Raw genomic sequence first — 16,876 nt, 5'->3', positions numbered from 1 at the left:
TTCGAAATATACCAACTAGAAGCTTTGCACCACTTCCAGATTGTCTAAGCTACCAAATAGAAGTGGTGGATGTCCAACAGTTATGCACACAGGCTTGTACATTTTACTTTGTTAACACACAAACTTACGGCTTACTAAACAAATAATTGACGTTTTTGATCGTTGGTGTAAAGCAGGATTTACGTGCAATTAGTTACTAATTTATTTTCTACCCACAACTTTCTTCACTGCTTGTCTGATATCATTGTTTCTTAAACTGTAGATAATGGGATTGATCATTGGGGTGACTACAGAGTACATGACGGACAAGACCTTGTTGGTATCAAAAGCATTCAGGGTCCTGGGTCTGACATATGTGAACATGGTGGTGCCATAGAATATAATGACTATGGTGAGGTGGGAAGCACAGGTGGAAAACGCCTTCTGACGTCCATCGGCCGTAGGGATCTTCACTATAGTAGAGATGATATTGATGTAAGAGACCATGGTCAGCAAGAATGAAGTTAGGAGAATTAAGGAGCCTAATATAAAGACACTCATCTCAATAGTGTCGATGCTTTGGCATGAGAGTTTCAGCAGTGGGGGAGAGTCACAGAAGAAATGGTCGATGACATTAGAGCCGCAGAAAGGAAAGCGAAATATGAATGTGGATGGCAAAATTTGTGCCAGAGAACCACCCAGCCAGCAGCCCCCCGCAAATGTAATACTGTAACGTACGTGCTTGCCAAAAACTGGTACCGGACCGCGGGGCTGAGGTGGGGATGTACAAGCACCGACCTTAGACCACACAGACTGGTCCGGAGTGAGAAATCATCGTCAAACAGGCCAGGTTCAGGATTGGAGAGAACAGAGTTAACGTTATCCAGGCCGGGGTCAAGGCAGGCGGCACAGGAGCGGTGGTCGAGGATAGGAGCCGAGGACGTCATCAGGGAATCCAACAATGCTACTTCAGCGAAGACAGCAGGGTTTCAGAGATAGGAACAGGAACTGGGAATCCAGTGCTTCAGCACAAAACGGCACCCCCTAGCCGGGTACAGCCGAGAGTGGTGGAGACCACTGGGAACAGGAACTGCAGACAGGAAGGTCACAGGAAGCAGGGGGGCAGACAACAGGAACTGGGAATCCAGTGCTTCAGCACAAAATGGCACCCCCTAGCCGGGTACAGCTGAGAGTGGTGGAGACCACTGGGAACAGGAACTGCAGACAGGAAGGTCACAGGAACCAGGGGTGCAGACAACAGGAACTGGGAATCCAGTGCTTCAGCACAAAATGGCACCCCCTAGCCGGGTACAGCTGAGAGTGGTGGAGACCACTGGGAACAGGAACTGCAGACAGGAAGGTCACAGGAACCAGAGTGCAGACAACAGGAACTGGGAATCCAGTGCTTCAGCACAAAATGGCACCCCCTAGCCGGGTACAGCCGAGAGTGGTGGAGACCACTGGGAACAGGAACTGCAGACAGGAAGGTCACAGGAACCAGGGGTGCAGACAACAGGAACTGGGAATCCAGTGCTTCAGCACAAAATGGCACCCCCTAGCCGGGTACAGCTGAGAGTGGTGGAGACCACTGGGAACAGGAACTGCAGACAGGAAGGTCACAGGAACCAGGGGTGCAGACACGCCACAGGAAACACTGGGGAAACCAGCGTAGCCGCTACAGCACGGTGGCGGTCTGCCAGGAACAAAGGAAGCAGCGCCGGGGCTGCTATGCAAGGAGGCCTTGGGGAGCAGAGGACTGGGAGCAGGATACAAGGCACAAGGAGGCCTAACAGGCCAAACAGAGAGTCTGTGACAAGCACAGTTACTTGCAAGATGGATTGCAAAGTCTATGTCCAGCAACTTCCTGAGGGCGAGGCAGGAACTAAATAGCACAGGAGGCCAATCAGGCCAGAGCTGCACAGGAGGCAGCAGGAGGCAGCAGGAGGCAGGTGATTGCAGAAGCAGGGAATAGATTGTCTGGAACCTGCAAAGCTCCGGATGGATGGGCTTCAGCCAAACCCAGGGGCAGATTCCTGTCAAATACAAGCCCATCTGTCCATAAGTCCATTATAATGTAGAGGATTACAGATCGCTAGGTAGCGATCATATGCCATTGCAGTTACCAGGAAACATTCAGTGGTACCTAGAAAGAAGAAAATGTGCGACTGGGCAAAGCATCCGTTAATTGAGAGGGTCTTTGTCTCTGATAGAAAGTTGGCCAACATCTTGGGGACAGTGACAGTGACAGGCAATCTCCGAAATGAGGGGTTGACGAGGAAGAAGTACATAGGGGTATGGAGGCGCTAGTCTAAGTGTATGACCATGATGATAACCACATGCTGGGTTAATGTCAGAATATACATTACCAAGAAGACAACATAGTAGACCTCCTGAAGCTCCCTGCTGCTGGAAAACCCCAGAATAACAAACTCCGGCACCAGGGTTCTATTCACCGTGTACATGAGAGCTGCATGTTTTCTGTCTGGGAAAGAAAGACACAAAATACTCAAAGGAAACTCCAATATATGACGGCAGACTAAGAAGTGCAAAATTATAACAGCAATATAAATTATAATCCCATACTACTGATGGCGCCAATCATTGTTTACTCTTCTATATACAGTAAGTTGATATGCATATAAAAACAGAAGAACGTTGGAAGGAGCTAAGACACCACTTCATCCCCATTTTAGCCTTATTTTATTTATTTTTTAATCATATTTAATGCATTATTTAAAAGATTGTAAAGAGAATTACTAAGACTCAGTGGCCTGTGAAACGTTAGGAGATATATAAGTGATGCTTTGTATCATTGTATCATTGTATTGAGTAGTGCTGAAGGAGTGGCTCAGTGAGTCAGACTGAGAACAATCAATCAGGGGAACTATAGATGTGAGGATAGAGCTGAGATGGGGATAGAGGTGAGGATAGAGGTGAGGATAGAGGTGAAAATAGAGGTGGGGAAAGAGGTGCGGATTGAGGATATATGTGGGGATAGAGGTGGGGATAGAGGTGAGGATAGAGGTGAGGATAGAGGTGAGGATAGAGGTGAGGATAGAGGTGGGGAAAGAGGTGGGGATAGAGGTGGGGGATAGAGGTGAGGATAGAGCTGAGATGGGGATAGAGGTGAGGATAGAGGGGGAATAGAGGTGAGGATAGAGGGGGAATAGAGGTGGGGAAAGAGGTGCGGATTGAGGATATATGTGGGGATAGAGGTGGGGATAGAGGTGAGGATAGAGGTGGGGGATAGAGGTGGGGGATAGAGGTGGGGGATAGAGGTGAGGATAGAGGTGAGGATAGAGGGGGATAGAGGGGAGGATAGAGATGGGGATGGAGGTGGGGATAGAATAATAACAGAAGTAAATGTGAATACAGACCGTCAGAGTGAGCTGAGAATGTAACACACAGCTTGTTCCCTTATTTATTACACATAATGTTATAGCCAATTTGTTTAAATCACAGATAAAACGAAAATTACTAGGGATTGCAGACAGACAGACAGACTGATGTGAGAAAACAAAATATGAAGTAAAAATAAACGCATTGAAACGATTGCTGCAGAAATAATTTATTTCATGTTTTCATGTCACAAGGTTGGGTGCAAAAAGGAAGGAAAACTAAGATACAGAAGAAGATTTTGTCTGATTTCTTGTTATTAAACGTGCAGTTATTAGTACAAAACATCTGATTGGGGAGGTTACATTTCCTGATATGTCCCATTAGCTGCTCCTGTGATCACAGTATCACTGCTTTTCTATATCTGACATGTACTGAGAATGGATCCTGTACTTCTCTGGGTTACAGAACTGTGTGAGTCTCAACAAATCTGTGTTATGTGGATCAGTAACTTAGAGTTTTCTAGAAAAGGATAAAACAATAATATGTGTCATTTTATTCCATAAAGGTAAATCTTTACTCCAGCCCTATACTCACACTCACTCATACACAAATTCAAACTCACTCATAATCATACTCACAATTGGACTAATTCAAACACACACTCACTCATACACAAATTCAAACTCACTCATAATCATACTCACAATTGGACTAATTCAAACACACACACACACACACACACACACACACACACACACACACACACACACACACACACACACACACACACACACACACACACACACACACACACACACACACACACACACACACACACACACACACACACACACACACAATCATACAGGCTCTGGTGCAAATATGTAACAATCTTAGATTAGTAAATACCTTTTGTCTGTATAAAAATAATAGTCTGATCTTTTGTAACAGAAACAGGACAATGTTCAGTATTACAGGGAACAAGTCATTCCGTTTCCCCCAAATCCATCCCACGCATTACAGAACATTTTCTCAGGTTTGTGTCTGATGGAAACAATGTTTATTACATTCCCGTTTAATAACAGTGATAGAGAAACTAGAAGCCTTGTGTGTACTGAACCTGCACTTCTTATTTAGGCTTTTCATGTGTTGCTGCTGCCCCCTGCTGCCAAAGTGAGGAGGGACAGGACAGGTATTTGTCACAGTCCTGTGAGGACTCTTGTCACTGTGTCTCTCGCACTGTAATACAGGGCGGTGACTTCAGTTCTCAGGTTATTCATTTGTAGATATAACGTGTTCTTATTATTGTCTCTGGAGATTGTGAATCGCCCTTTAACTGAATCCTCATAGTATGCGGTACCCCCGCTGGGGCTAATCAGAGACACCCACTGTAACCCTCCCCCGGGACTCTGTCTAACCCAGTGCATGTTATAGCTGCTGAATGTGAATCCGGAGGCTGCACAGGACAGTGTGTGAGAGGCTCCGGGCTTTATCTCCACTGGGTCCGACTGGGCAAGTTGGACATCAGACAGAACCCCTGAAAGAGACACACAACATGACACATAAGGACACTTCTACACACGTGTGACCTCAGGGACATTAATCATTTAAATGACATGTTATCCTGATCTTGTGGGAAATGTCTCCTGGGAAATGTTACCTGTTAAACATGACACTAATAATCCCAGCCTGAGAAAAGTCTCCATATCTGCAGAGTTTGGGGGCATTGTGGGAGTGTCAGGGGGTGAGCGGCTCCTGCAGGGGACAGAGTCACTTCCTCTGCTTTATCTGGGACTCGGGGACAGAGACTTTTATACACAGGACATGTGGTTACTTTATTTGCATAGTGTCCTAATTATATATATATATATATATATATATATATATATATATATATATATATATATATATATATATATATATATATATATATATATATATATATATATATATATATATATATATATATATATATATATATAAAAAAAATCAATGTGCACATCTGTCTTTAATCATATACACATACATAAAGCTCATTACAGGGAAATACATTTAAACCCTGATATTCATGCAGTTCCCTATGTCTTTATAAAGTTGCATACAATTTCGTATCATTTTGCTTGTCAGAGTATTGTTAAGTAACTTTCTACATGGTTACATGGAAAAATAGACATTTACTGTATATATAAAAATATAGGTTAATTGAGATTTGCATTAAATGCATAATTAGAAGATTGGAAAAATTACAACAATCAAACAATATCTTCCGGTGATAAATATTGGGACATAAAACAGCACCAGATTTATTTGTGGGTTAAATGCATATGCTTATTTCCTTACTATGGGGAAAGTGACCAAATGACAGAGATATTTTTAACTGATTAAATGAAGATAACTAAAACCTTTTTCTAAATTAAATCGGACAAATAGAAGTCTTTGTTAAATCATTTTTTATACTTTTAACATTTCCATGGTAAACAAAATCTTAAGGGGATTTAAAAATTATTAGCTAATTTATATTGGTGATACGACTGTTTGTCAGACCTCAGGCACAGGTAACATGTTAGCTTTGTTCTGTGTTTTGTTTGCATAGTAATTATGAAGCTGTCATTAGTCAGAGAAACAGAAGTAACTGATCTGCTGATTCCTGTGTTCCCGACAATAAATCTCACATGCTGTATTAATGTTCACAGGATACAGATAACTGTAGAGGATCTGAGTTCCTGCTCTGCACATAACCTCTTCCCAAGAGATCTCTGCTGGGGGATCTCAGGCTCACAGCTTCTTCCTGTTCTGTTTCCTGTGTGTCCCTGAAAGACGGGACTTCCATGTGTTTTATCTGTGTGACCTTCACCCCCAGCCCTAAAGGACTTGTATTATTAGTCTGTAATAAGCTGACATGTCAATGACACATCTGGAGACATATCAGAAGGCCCAGAGTTCGCCAGCAGATCATAAAAACGAAACACGAGAAGCAAGATGTTTCCCTTTTTCAGACATGGAGGTCGAGGAGGGCGCAAATACAAAAGGGGAAGAGGAAAAGTGCTGTAAAATTCTCTTTCCAATGGCTAGCGTGGTAGGGTACACCCCAAGGCAGGATGCTGAAGGGCCATCTAGCACCCTAGAACTGATAAGACCTTGGCTGACCTAGAGGTCAGTCCCAGAGTTTTAAGAGGGCCCAGTGGGAAGAGCCCACCTTAGTTGAGGGGGAATATACGGGACCAGAGTAGTACTACCAATACACCAGAGATGTCACTTTCCTACCTTTATTTAGAGGTAGAAAATGACCTCGTATATCGGGTCGATAGTAGAATTCCTCCTATTACTAAACAGTTGTTAGTCCCACGGACAGTTTGAAATATTTTATTACACCTTGTACATAGCACATAGTCACCCATTGGGGGGCACCTGGGGTGTAAAAGACAAGAGAAAAGGTTATGTGAAGGTTCTTTTGGCCTGGGGTTCTAGCGTAAATGACAAATTATTGTTTCTCATGCCCAGAATTTCAGAATACTGCCTCGTTGAATGCATACCGTAGCCCATTGGTACCCCTTACAATGATAGAAGTACTGTTTGATTGGATCGCTATGGATCTAGTAGGACCTCTAATAAAATCTGCTAGAGTACCCCAGCATATATTGGTAATATTAGATTATGCCACCTGCTATCCGGAGGCATTTCCCCTACGTAACACTTCTGCCAAAAACATAGCAAAAGAGTTTGTTTAGCCAGGTGGGAAGTCCTAAAGAGATCTTAACTGACATGGGGACCCTATTTATGTACAACAAAAAACAAACAAAATGCCCAAAGCTATTTCCAATGTGACAAAAATACACCTGTATATTCTCTTGAAAAAGGGTCATTTAGTTTAACCCTTTGGCCAAAGCATCTTAAGCCTGCTGCCACTTTCAAGGCATGACCGTTAGCAGGTCCTAACACTCCCTGAGTTAAAATTATTATTTACATGTATTATTACAGGAAGAATTACCTGCATTAGATCTGTCACAACTCAGCAAAATGAAACTGACCTGCCAACTTGGAAAGTGGGGAGTGTCACGATGGACACCAACTTCATCCACACATTTATATTTCTGGGTACTTGATTGAACAGAACAAGTTGCAAAATAAATTGTGATTTATTTCCTTAATAGACAAACACACAACATTTGTAGAATACACTTAAAACAACACTTACTGGGATAAGGGAACACAATAAATTGGCCTTGGAACGAAATAAATTGTCCTTAGCTTGCAAGCGCCAGAAATGCAGCCTTGGTTTTAAAAGTCCTGTGGTTATGTTGTTATTAACCCCTTCACGCCTGTACCAGTTGCCTCTGTGCTGGAACAAAGTCATGCATCTTTACATCATGGATCAAAATTGAGGAATCACACTGGGGATACCTGGGGAGCCACGGTTATAGACTGCCCAAAGCTATCTTTAACATGTGGATCCAATCCCCTCGTGGGAACAAAAAAAAACCACGATTTGCCAAATTACCCACAGTTCATTAGACCGGTCAAAAGGGCTGTCCGGTGGGCAGGGCACATGGGTCAGGTTGATGCCCAGGCCACTTAGCGTACCTGGGCTACACCCATACCTTGGCACCACTGAGTCTGATTTTTCACCCAGAGATGTCAATAGCCTGTCATCTGGTATACCTCAGAATGCCGGCCGTGTATATATTATGGGTCTCTGGGTCTTTTCATCCCTGACTCTCCTTTTAGACTGAGGGGTGCTAAATCAGCGACCCCTTTGAAGTTCAGCCATGTAAATACCCCCAGCTCATTCACCCATATCACAGCTGGATGTCCAAGTAATTTCTGCTTGGACTTACAAAAAATACCTCCTGCCTTACATTTACAATCTGCAGTTTATACACACTTTATTAAAACAACATGTTCCGTTTGTGTTATAACTGTAATTTTTATATCTATGTGCATGTAGTGGTTCACTGTATTTGCACCCCAAAAATCAGGTTTCTGTGTGCTTTCGTTCTAGAATGAGTATTTCTCATTGAAATGCCGGCTGCTATACCGCCATCATATGTCGGTTAGAGGGTATGGCGAGCAATGCATTTTGTCTTTTAACATGGCAGGCAGGAAATGGCCTGCAAATGGGGGGGGGGGGGGAGGGAAATGGCTGGGACAGGGCAAACACAGTAATGCATAGCAAATCAGTTTAACCCCTTCCTCCCCACGTCACATGGAGGAGCGAGCTTAAACCTTGGGGTGGGGGGGGGGGCACTTCCCTCCCAAAAAAAGCTGAGATAAGCTGCACATAGTTAATAAACACACAAACACCCAACAAGCTCTGAGAAACCCCAAACATTCTTGGGTTTGCTTATTTAATTGCTTTTAGAGCCCAGGGTGAGAAGAGCTTGTGGTTTCTTTCCTTCCTTGTCCGTTCAGTCGAGTACGACTCTCGGCCACTCTATGGATCAGTGTTCTCCATGTCTTCCGGTCTCTCACGGCTTCTTTCAATTCTGCTTTGTCCAGTCCAGTATCTTTCTTGATGGTATCTAGCCAGGGAGTTCTTGGGCGGCCTCTTCCTCTTTTGTCACCGATCATTCCAAGCATGACATCCTTCTCAAGCAACTTGCTTTGCATGATATTACCAAAGTAGAAGAGCTCTTGCTTCGTGATCTTGGCCTCCAGTGAGATTTTCGGTTTGATCTGTTCCAGAACTGCTTTGTTCGTTATTCCGGATGTCCACAGAATGCGTAGAAGACGTCTTCAGCACCACATTTTAAATGCATCGATCTTTCGCCTGTCTGCCTTTCTCAGAGTCCAGGTTTCACCGCCATATGTTGCTATCGGGAAAACGATAGCACTGACCAATCTGCATTTGGTTGCCAGGCTGATGTCTTTACTCTTCCAGATGTTGTTCATACTGACCATCGCATTTCTTCCAAGCATCTCTTGATCTCAGGGGTGCAGTCGCCATCGCGATCAATGGCGTGGTTTAGGCCGCCATTTTGGCTCGTGCTGTGCATGAGGCTCCTAGTAGATCGTGTTTTAATCATGTGGAGGGTTGGCAATAAAAGTACCTCTCTCCTACATTAATCCCGATGGTGGCGTCCGGATCGCTCTTTACTTCTCAACGCTGGGAAATGTTTTTAACCCCTTTGTAACCAGATGGGTTAAATAATGCAGAGTTTTTGAAACAGAAATGAATCAGAAGTCCCCAATAATGGCAGATAAATAATGCCCCAGATGTCATTGTTTGTCCCAGACCCCTAAATCTATGATCAGGAAATGTATTGCATCACAACCACCCCAGTGTACATCTAGGTTGCCCCAAAAGTGGACAGCCTGATGGGACTCCCCTCTGCACAGGACCAGCGTGCTAAAGGTTAACATTTGCTTGAACTTTGTGGAACATCAACCCCACCCACTGGAATGTTAATGAGCCAAGAGGACACAAAGAACTTTGTGTTCACAGCTGCATTGAATCTCAACCACCCCAGTGTACATCTGCATTGTCCCTAAGGCGGACAGCCTGATGGGGCTCCCCAAGATCTGCTCCCCTCTGCACAGGACCAGTGTGCTAAGGGTTAATATTTGCTTGTACTTTGTGGTTCTTTGTGTTACTTCCTGGTAAAACATTTGTATTAAATAAAAGTATAGGTTTCTTGTACAGGTTGTCCTCGTTATCCAATGTTTCACTTTATGACGAATGGCATATCCAACGCTTTACAATGCAACCGTAAGGACTGTTTTACGATGCCGGAATGCGTTATCCGATGCCTGAATGCATTATCCAACGCTCACCGCCACTGATTAACATGGGACTCACTTTACAACGGTTTCACTATCCAACGCTACTTTCAGAATGGATTCTGTTGGATAACCGAGGACTGTCTGTACTAATATAAAACAGTGGTCCACTCTCCCATCCCTCTCTATAACAGTAATATTTGGTGATGTCTTCAGACTGTTTATTTGTAGATGACCCGCGCTAATGGAATTATCTGTAGTGATTGTGCATCTTCCTTGGAATGTGGGGGACTCTGTGTTCCTAATCACAGGGTTAATTCTGCCCATTGCAATCCTTTCCCAGGAAGCAGCAGGACCCAATGCATAAAGTAATCAGTGATTGGGAACCCAGAAGTGTACGGGATAACTTCACACTCTCCCCGGGCTTTTTCATGTCTGAGCCGGGCTGAACAAGTTGGATATTTGACATGACTCCTGTGAATGGGAAAGTAACACACGTTAGAGATCAGTTCCCACAATAAGGAAGTCGGGTCATTTCCCCCCTTGGTCCCTGTCACTCACCTGAGAGTGAGGACAGACACAGAAAACAGCAGAAGAGAAACATGTTATCTGCTGTCTGCTGGGTCCAAGCACACCCATCTACAGCACTTATTCCCTCACCTGCTGTCTCTGTAAGTCTCCCCTCAAACCTCTTAGATTGTAAGCTCTTCGTGCCAGGGATTTCCTTTCCCATTGTCTGATTTTGCTCCACTTATTATATTTTTTTAATTCCCTGTAATGTATTCTTTGTGAAGCGCTGAGTACACTTTTGGCGCTATATAGCTAAAGACATTGTCACGCCTGTATGCCCGCAGACCTGGCAAGACCCCAGAACTGAGGTGGGAAAGGTATTACACCACACACCCACAGCAGTGGGAGCAAGCCCGGAGTGTGGTATAGCGTTGCTTGGCCTGTTTAATGAGTAGTTAGTGATACTTGCAACGTCTTTAGTAGTATGCGTAGGGATAGTCGTGTCCGTGTGCCAATGTCCAAGGGTTCCAAAGGGTAGAGTCGTCGGGGTACAAAGCCAGGTCCAAGGGTTTCAGAGAGCAGTGTGATCGAGAGCGTAGCAAGGTTCAAAGGGATACACAGAGCAGAATAGTCCAGAGTAAGCAGGGTCAAAGCCAGGGAAATCCAAAGGTGAAGCACAGGAGCAGGATACAGCAGGGAAACAGAGGGAGCACAGCATAGGTCAGCACACAGGGAAACAGGAACTATGCAGAGCGAGGAAGAAGTGGACAGACAGGGATTATAAAGGAAGGTGCACCAATGACAGAGAGGGGAGGAGCAGAGAGAGAAGTGGGAGAAGATAGGGATAGGTCAGGAAGAAGACAGGAGGAGACAGAAGTGGTAATCAGGGGAGTAACCGGTAGGAATTGGGAGGAGGAGTCAGGGTCGTGGCAGGGCAGAGAAAAGGAGCGTGTGTGCGCACCCTCTGTAAGTTGAGGGTGCGCGCGCACAGCCTGTGAGAGGGAGATGGCCCGCAGGGACCGGGAGGAGGACGTAGAGGGCGGACAGAGCCCGGAGGAGGAGCGCGTGCGCGCCCTGCGTGAGCGGAGGGGGCGCGTGCACAGGCCGTGTCACCAGGCGCTCGGAGCGCCGCGCTGCGGGAACCGTGCAGGAGGGGGGCAGAGGAGCGGACGGGACCGCCAGGGATGGCAAGGTATTGTTCGTGGGCGCAGCGAGTGACTGGGAGCGGGGAACGCTGGTGCAGGAGCTCTGGGACTGCGCGGGTGCGCGAAGTCTGCGGGGCATGCGCTGAGGAAGTGGGAGAGAGGTAGAAGGAATGGGACAGGAGTGGGACAGGGTAGAAGGTATAACAGGAGATGGGACAGGGGAAGATAAGGAAGGGAACCTAGAAGGCGGACAGAACCCCTGTAGATAGCACTCATTTCCGGTGTGAGATGATTATTGATTTAAAATTACTATCTTTATTAAACAACTTTATTAAAACAATGGGGTTAAAACAATTATTAAATAGTACCAAGTTCTGCCAACTCTTGGAATTAGTAGTTCCAGAGAAGTGTGTGATTACTAGCCTGGACAAAGCACATTCGCGAAACGCGCGCGTCGGCACCAGGTGACCACGTGCACGCGCGGAGCCCATGTTCACAGACGCTGACTCAGTGTACCTTAGGAAAGTCAGCGTGGCTCTGCTCCTGCACAATTACGGGCTTATCACAGACCTGACGGTCTCATGAGCCAATCTTAGGAACGGCACAATCTATATCTGGCAGCCTATTATTTCAATAAAAGGGATACCTTAATGCAAGCATCCTACTACAGCACTGAGCTTAAAGGATACAATCTAGCTAGCAAACAGCACCCCATCCAGTAATTAAGCTCTGGAGTGCCAGTCTATCACCACATATGGAGTAGTGCTGCACCCATTAGGGAAAGGTCTTATACAGATGACCAGTATTTTCACCCTACAAGGAGCAGCACTTAGCAGATAACTCTGTATCAGAATATGCAGGAGTTTCAGCAGTGCCACTACTTTCACCAGTAATTTATTAATACTAGTGTTAACTATAGATCTGCTACTACAGATCCGGGTTTCACACGTCATAACAAAACAACTATCTTGCACCTATACACCAACAATTCCACTGTTGGTGTAAGAGGACACCATTGGGTGCATAACAACCTAGATTTGCAATTCACAAATCAATATTATACTACTGACTGCAAAAGATAGCAGCAAAGTAAAGGTTACTGTGTTAGCGCACCTATTAGTATTAAATTACTGTGGCACTACATATATGGTCCTAATCACCGTTCCTACTATCATACCAATCTATAGTATACTGTATCACTCTATATGAGGGACACTAGGGCCAGTGAATATTCTAACACTGGACATTAACATTAATCACACACTTCTCTGGAACTACTAATTCCAAGAGTTGGCAGAACTTGGTACTATTTAATAATTGTTTTAACCCCATTGTTTTAATAAAGTTGTTTAATAAAGATACAGTAGTAATTTTAAATCAATCATCATCTCACACCGGAAAAGAGTGCTATCTACAGGAGTTCTGTCCGCCTTCTAGTACATCACCCTATTTGCCCCTCGCAGCACCACTTCCTCAATTCACATTCACAAGCTGTAGCGGGGGTATTTCACAAGTATAGAAGATAAGAAAGGGGAAGGAATACCTTGGATCGTCACAGACATACAATAAAATACAATAACACTCAGAGGAAGGTGTATATGCATCGTTGCTTTACTGGTATTGGAACCGACGACCCTTTTGTTTCAGAGTAACCTGTTAGACCCTGTTTAAGCTGGGTCCATTACTGGGATCCTGTCCGGTCCTATGAAGGTGAAGATTATACCCATGAACTCTTTGGGAACTGTCACTTCCATGCAGGCTGAGATTCATACTTTGGCACATCTAGAAATGATCCGCCAACACCTAGGAACCCTCTTTCTGAGGCCCTCTGTAGTGTGTCACTTTCCCCCCTCTGGGACCTGTTGGATACCACTAGCCATCTTCTTGGATCCTAATTAAACGGCACTCTCCCTATCTTAACATAATAAATAAAGGGGGACCTGGTCTGTTTTATTACGTTATGAATATATCCCTATCTACTCTCCCCGAGACTCCTCTCCCTTTATCTTCCAGGAACCTGACTCTCTAGAACTTTCCTCCTATCCTACATACTCATCGTAACATCATTATCCCTATGACAACACAGGGTGGGCCCAGCAAACACTAACCAGCTAGTAACCCCTTAGGAGGGGGGTTACATAAATATAGCACCAAGTGTAATTATGATGTCAGGTTTCTCTATCACCTCCTCAGACATACATATTTGGTTTGTTTGTATCAAACGTGCCATAAATGGACTGCATTTGGGATTGGTGGCGATTACTCAACATTACCCAAAAGTTTGATAATTGGGTTGTGTCTAAAAATAACTCTAATTATATTGAGTAAGTCAACTGAATAAACTTCGATGTATTTTACTCTCTCTCCATGATTTATAATTACAGACAGAAGTATAAATTACTTACAGCTGTGATTGCAATTACACAATGAAGCGTCCCTTTCATTTATTTCTGTTTATTGATGATTTTATCCCCATATAAAGTGACCGCATTGGGAAAATCAGAAACATCACAAACACCATCTGAGGAATACTATGACCATGGGCGTCCGCAGAAATGTTTTCAGGGGGGGGCATAATGTTAACTAGACAGAGAGAGAGTGGTTGTGGGGGGGGGGGGTGACGGGGTGGGTGACTGACACTTTGACTGACTGACTCGTGTGTGACTGACACTTGAGTGACTGACTGACACTTGGGTGGGTGACTGACTGACTGTGGGTTGGTGTCTGTATTCATTCACAGACAGACAGACACAAACACACACCCTCCCTCTCTCAGACTCTCCCCCTCTCAGACTCTCCCTCTCCCTCTCAGACTCTCCCTCTCAGACTCTCCCTCTCCCTCTCAGACTCTCCCTCTCAGACTCTCCCTCTCCCACTCTCAGACTCTCCCCCTCTCAGACTCTCCCTCTCCCTCTCAGACTCTCCCTCTCCCTCTCAGACTCTCCCTCTCAGACTCTCCCTCTCAGACTCTCCCTCTCCCTCTCAGACTCTCCCTCTCAGACTCTCCCTCTCAGACTCTCCCTCTCAGACTCTCCCTCTCAGACTGTCCCTCTCAGACTGTCCCTCTCAGACTGTCCCTCTCCCTCTCAGACTGTCCCTCTCCCTCTCAGACTCTCACTCTCCCTCTCAGACTCTCACTCTCCCTCTCAGACTCTCACTCTCCCTCTCAGACTCTCACTCTCCCTCTCAGACTCTCACTCTCCCTCTCAGACTCCCTCTCCCTCTCAGACTCTCCCTCTCCCTCTCAGACTCTCCCTCTCCCTCTCAGACTCTCACTCTCCCTCTCAGACTCTCACTCTCCCTCTCAGACTCTCACTCTCCCTCTCAGACTCTCACTCTCACTCTCCCTCTCAGACTCTCACTCTCCCTCTCAGACTCTCACTCTCCCCCTCAGACTCTCTCTCTCCCCCTCAGACTCTCTCCCCCTCAGACTCTCTCCCCCTCAGACTCTCTCCCCCTCAGACTCTCTCAGACTCCCCCCTCAGACTCCCTCCCCTTCAGAATCCCTCGCTCACTCAGACTCTCTCTCTCACTCAGACTCTCTCTCTCTCACTCAGACTCAGACACACACACACCCCACACACCCCACACACCACACACACCACTCTAATGCAGATAGTCCCAAGGTGTAGCCCCATCTCTTTCTTACCCCCTCTCTTCTTCATTCACTCTCTCCCCTCACACCTCACTTCCTCGATTACACCCCCTGTCTCCTCACTCTCCGCCCTCCATCAATTATGCCCCTCTGACTCAAACCCACTCCCTGAATCCGTCCTCCTCACATTCATTCCCTCCCCCCCTGATCTCACACACAGACACACACTCAGACACAAACTCAGACACTCGCAACAAGGGGGAATCGGAGCAGGGGGGGGGGACCCGGAGCAGGGGGGGGAATCGGAACGGGAAGGGGGGACCCGGAGCAGGGGGGGAATCGGAACGGGAAGGGGGGACCGGAGCGGGGGGGGGGGGGGGAATCAGAGCAGGAGGACAAGGGGGAAGCGAGAGTGGCATGGAGCAGTAGTCACCTGACTTGCTCCATGCAGGAAAGGGCGGGCCTCGCTATGCAAGGTCAGATAGACTCGCAGGGGTGAGCAAACTTTTTATGCCGAGCCCCCCTTTTCATCCATTTAATTTCTCGGGCCCCCCCTGCCTGACGTAATCAAAATCACATGAACCCCCCCCCCCTTTATTAAACGATATACAATGTAAATACAAATATGTTTCAACAGCTCGCGATTGCAAAATTAGGCTGCGTACACGCTGCCGCCGAGAGTGGTGACATCACCAACTCTCCAAGCATGAGCACAGGGTGTCCTGCATAATTTTGCAAGCACGAGTGGGGGGTATGGATCAGGGCTATTTCTGTGTTTGTGTGTGGGTGTGGGGTTGTGCGCATTGACTGCTGCTGAGCATGCTTCAATGTCAATTTTGTTTGTCTCGCCAAGCACACAATCAATCACAACACAAACAACACCCCCCACACCACACACAATCACAGCACACATTCAATCACAAAACACACACATCACTATATATATATATATATATATATATATATATATATATATACAGTGCTTGACAAATCACCCAAAAATCTACTCGCCGAACCAAAAAATCTACTCGCCACCTAGTCCCGCCCCTAGTCCCGCCCCAACCCCGCCCCTAGTCCCGCCCACAACCCCGCCCCTAGTCCCGCCCCCGCTTTTAAAAAAATACATAAATAAAATAAATTGAATAAATTCCTAGTAAGAACATTCGTTTTTGACATAAGTTTATTTATTGTATTACATTATACTACAATTGGTCCTTGTTACGTGTGTGTGTGTGTGTGTGTGTGTGTGTGTATGGGAGAGAGAGATTGAGTATGTGTGTGTGTGTTTGTGTGAATAAATGTCAGATCTAGAAAAAAAAGCCAGATGTGAATGACTAGTTTCCTGAACCCCTTAACCAGTATCTGGACATCCCCGCTTCACAATATTTAAAGCAGCAATCCCGCCTGGGATCTTACCTGATCCGCAGTCCCTCAATGTCCAGGTACCCTCATTCCCGCAATGTTATACATTGGAGGGGAGGTGTTCCTTACCTGTCTTCTGGGTTGGGGGGGATTCCGATGTCTCCGGGTGAAGCTTGGGGGAGATCTGGAAGAAAGCAGTATAGGTTATTTCGGTGTAGTATAGGGCAGT

At 45.7% G+C, this 16,876-nt stretch overlaps 1 pseudogene; it reads right to left on the bottom strand.

The window, feature by feature from the left end:
* Window positions 1-201: 201 nt before the first annotated feature.
* LOC142484856 (olfactory receptor 6N1-like) lies at window positions 202-9,262 on the bottom strand (annotated as a pseudogene).
* Between the last annotated feature and the right edge of the window lie 7,614 nt (window positions 9,263-16,876).

This window comes from Ascaphus truei, unplaced genomic scaffold, assembly GCF_040206685.1.
Source record: "Ascaphus truei isolate aAscTru1 unplaced genomic scaffold, aAscTru1.hap1 HAP1_SCAFFOLD_441, whole genome shotgun sequence".
In the NCBI taxonomy this organism is placed as follows: domain Eukaryota; kingdom Metazoa; phylum Chordata; class Amphibia; order Anura; family Ascaphidae; genus Ascaphus; species Ascaphus truei.
The sequence above is the reverse complement of the archived record's forward strand: the minus strand, read 5'-3'. Positions and strand labels throughout refer to the sequence as shown.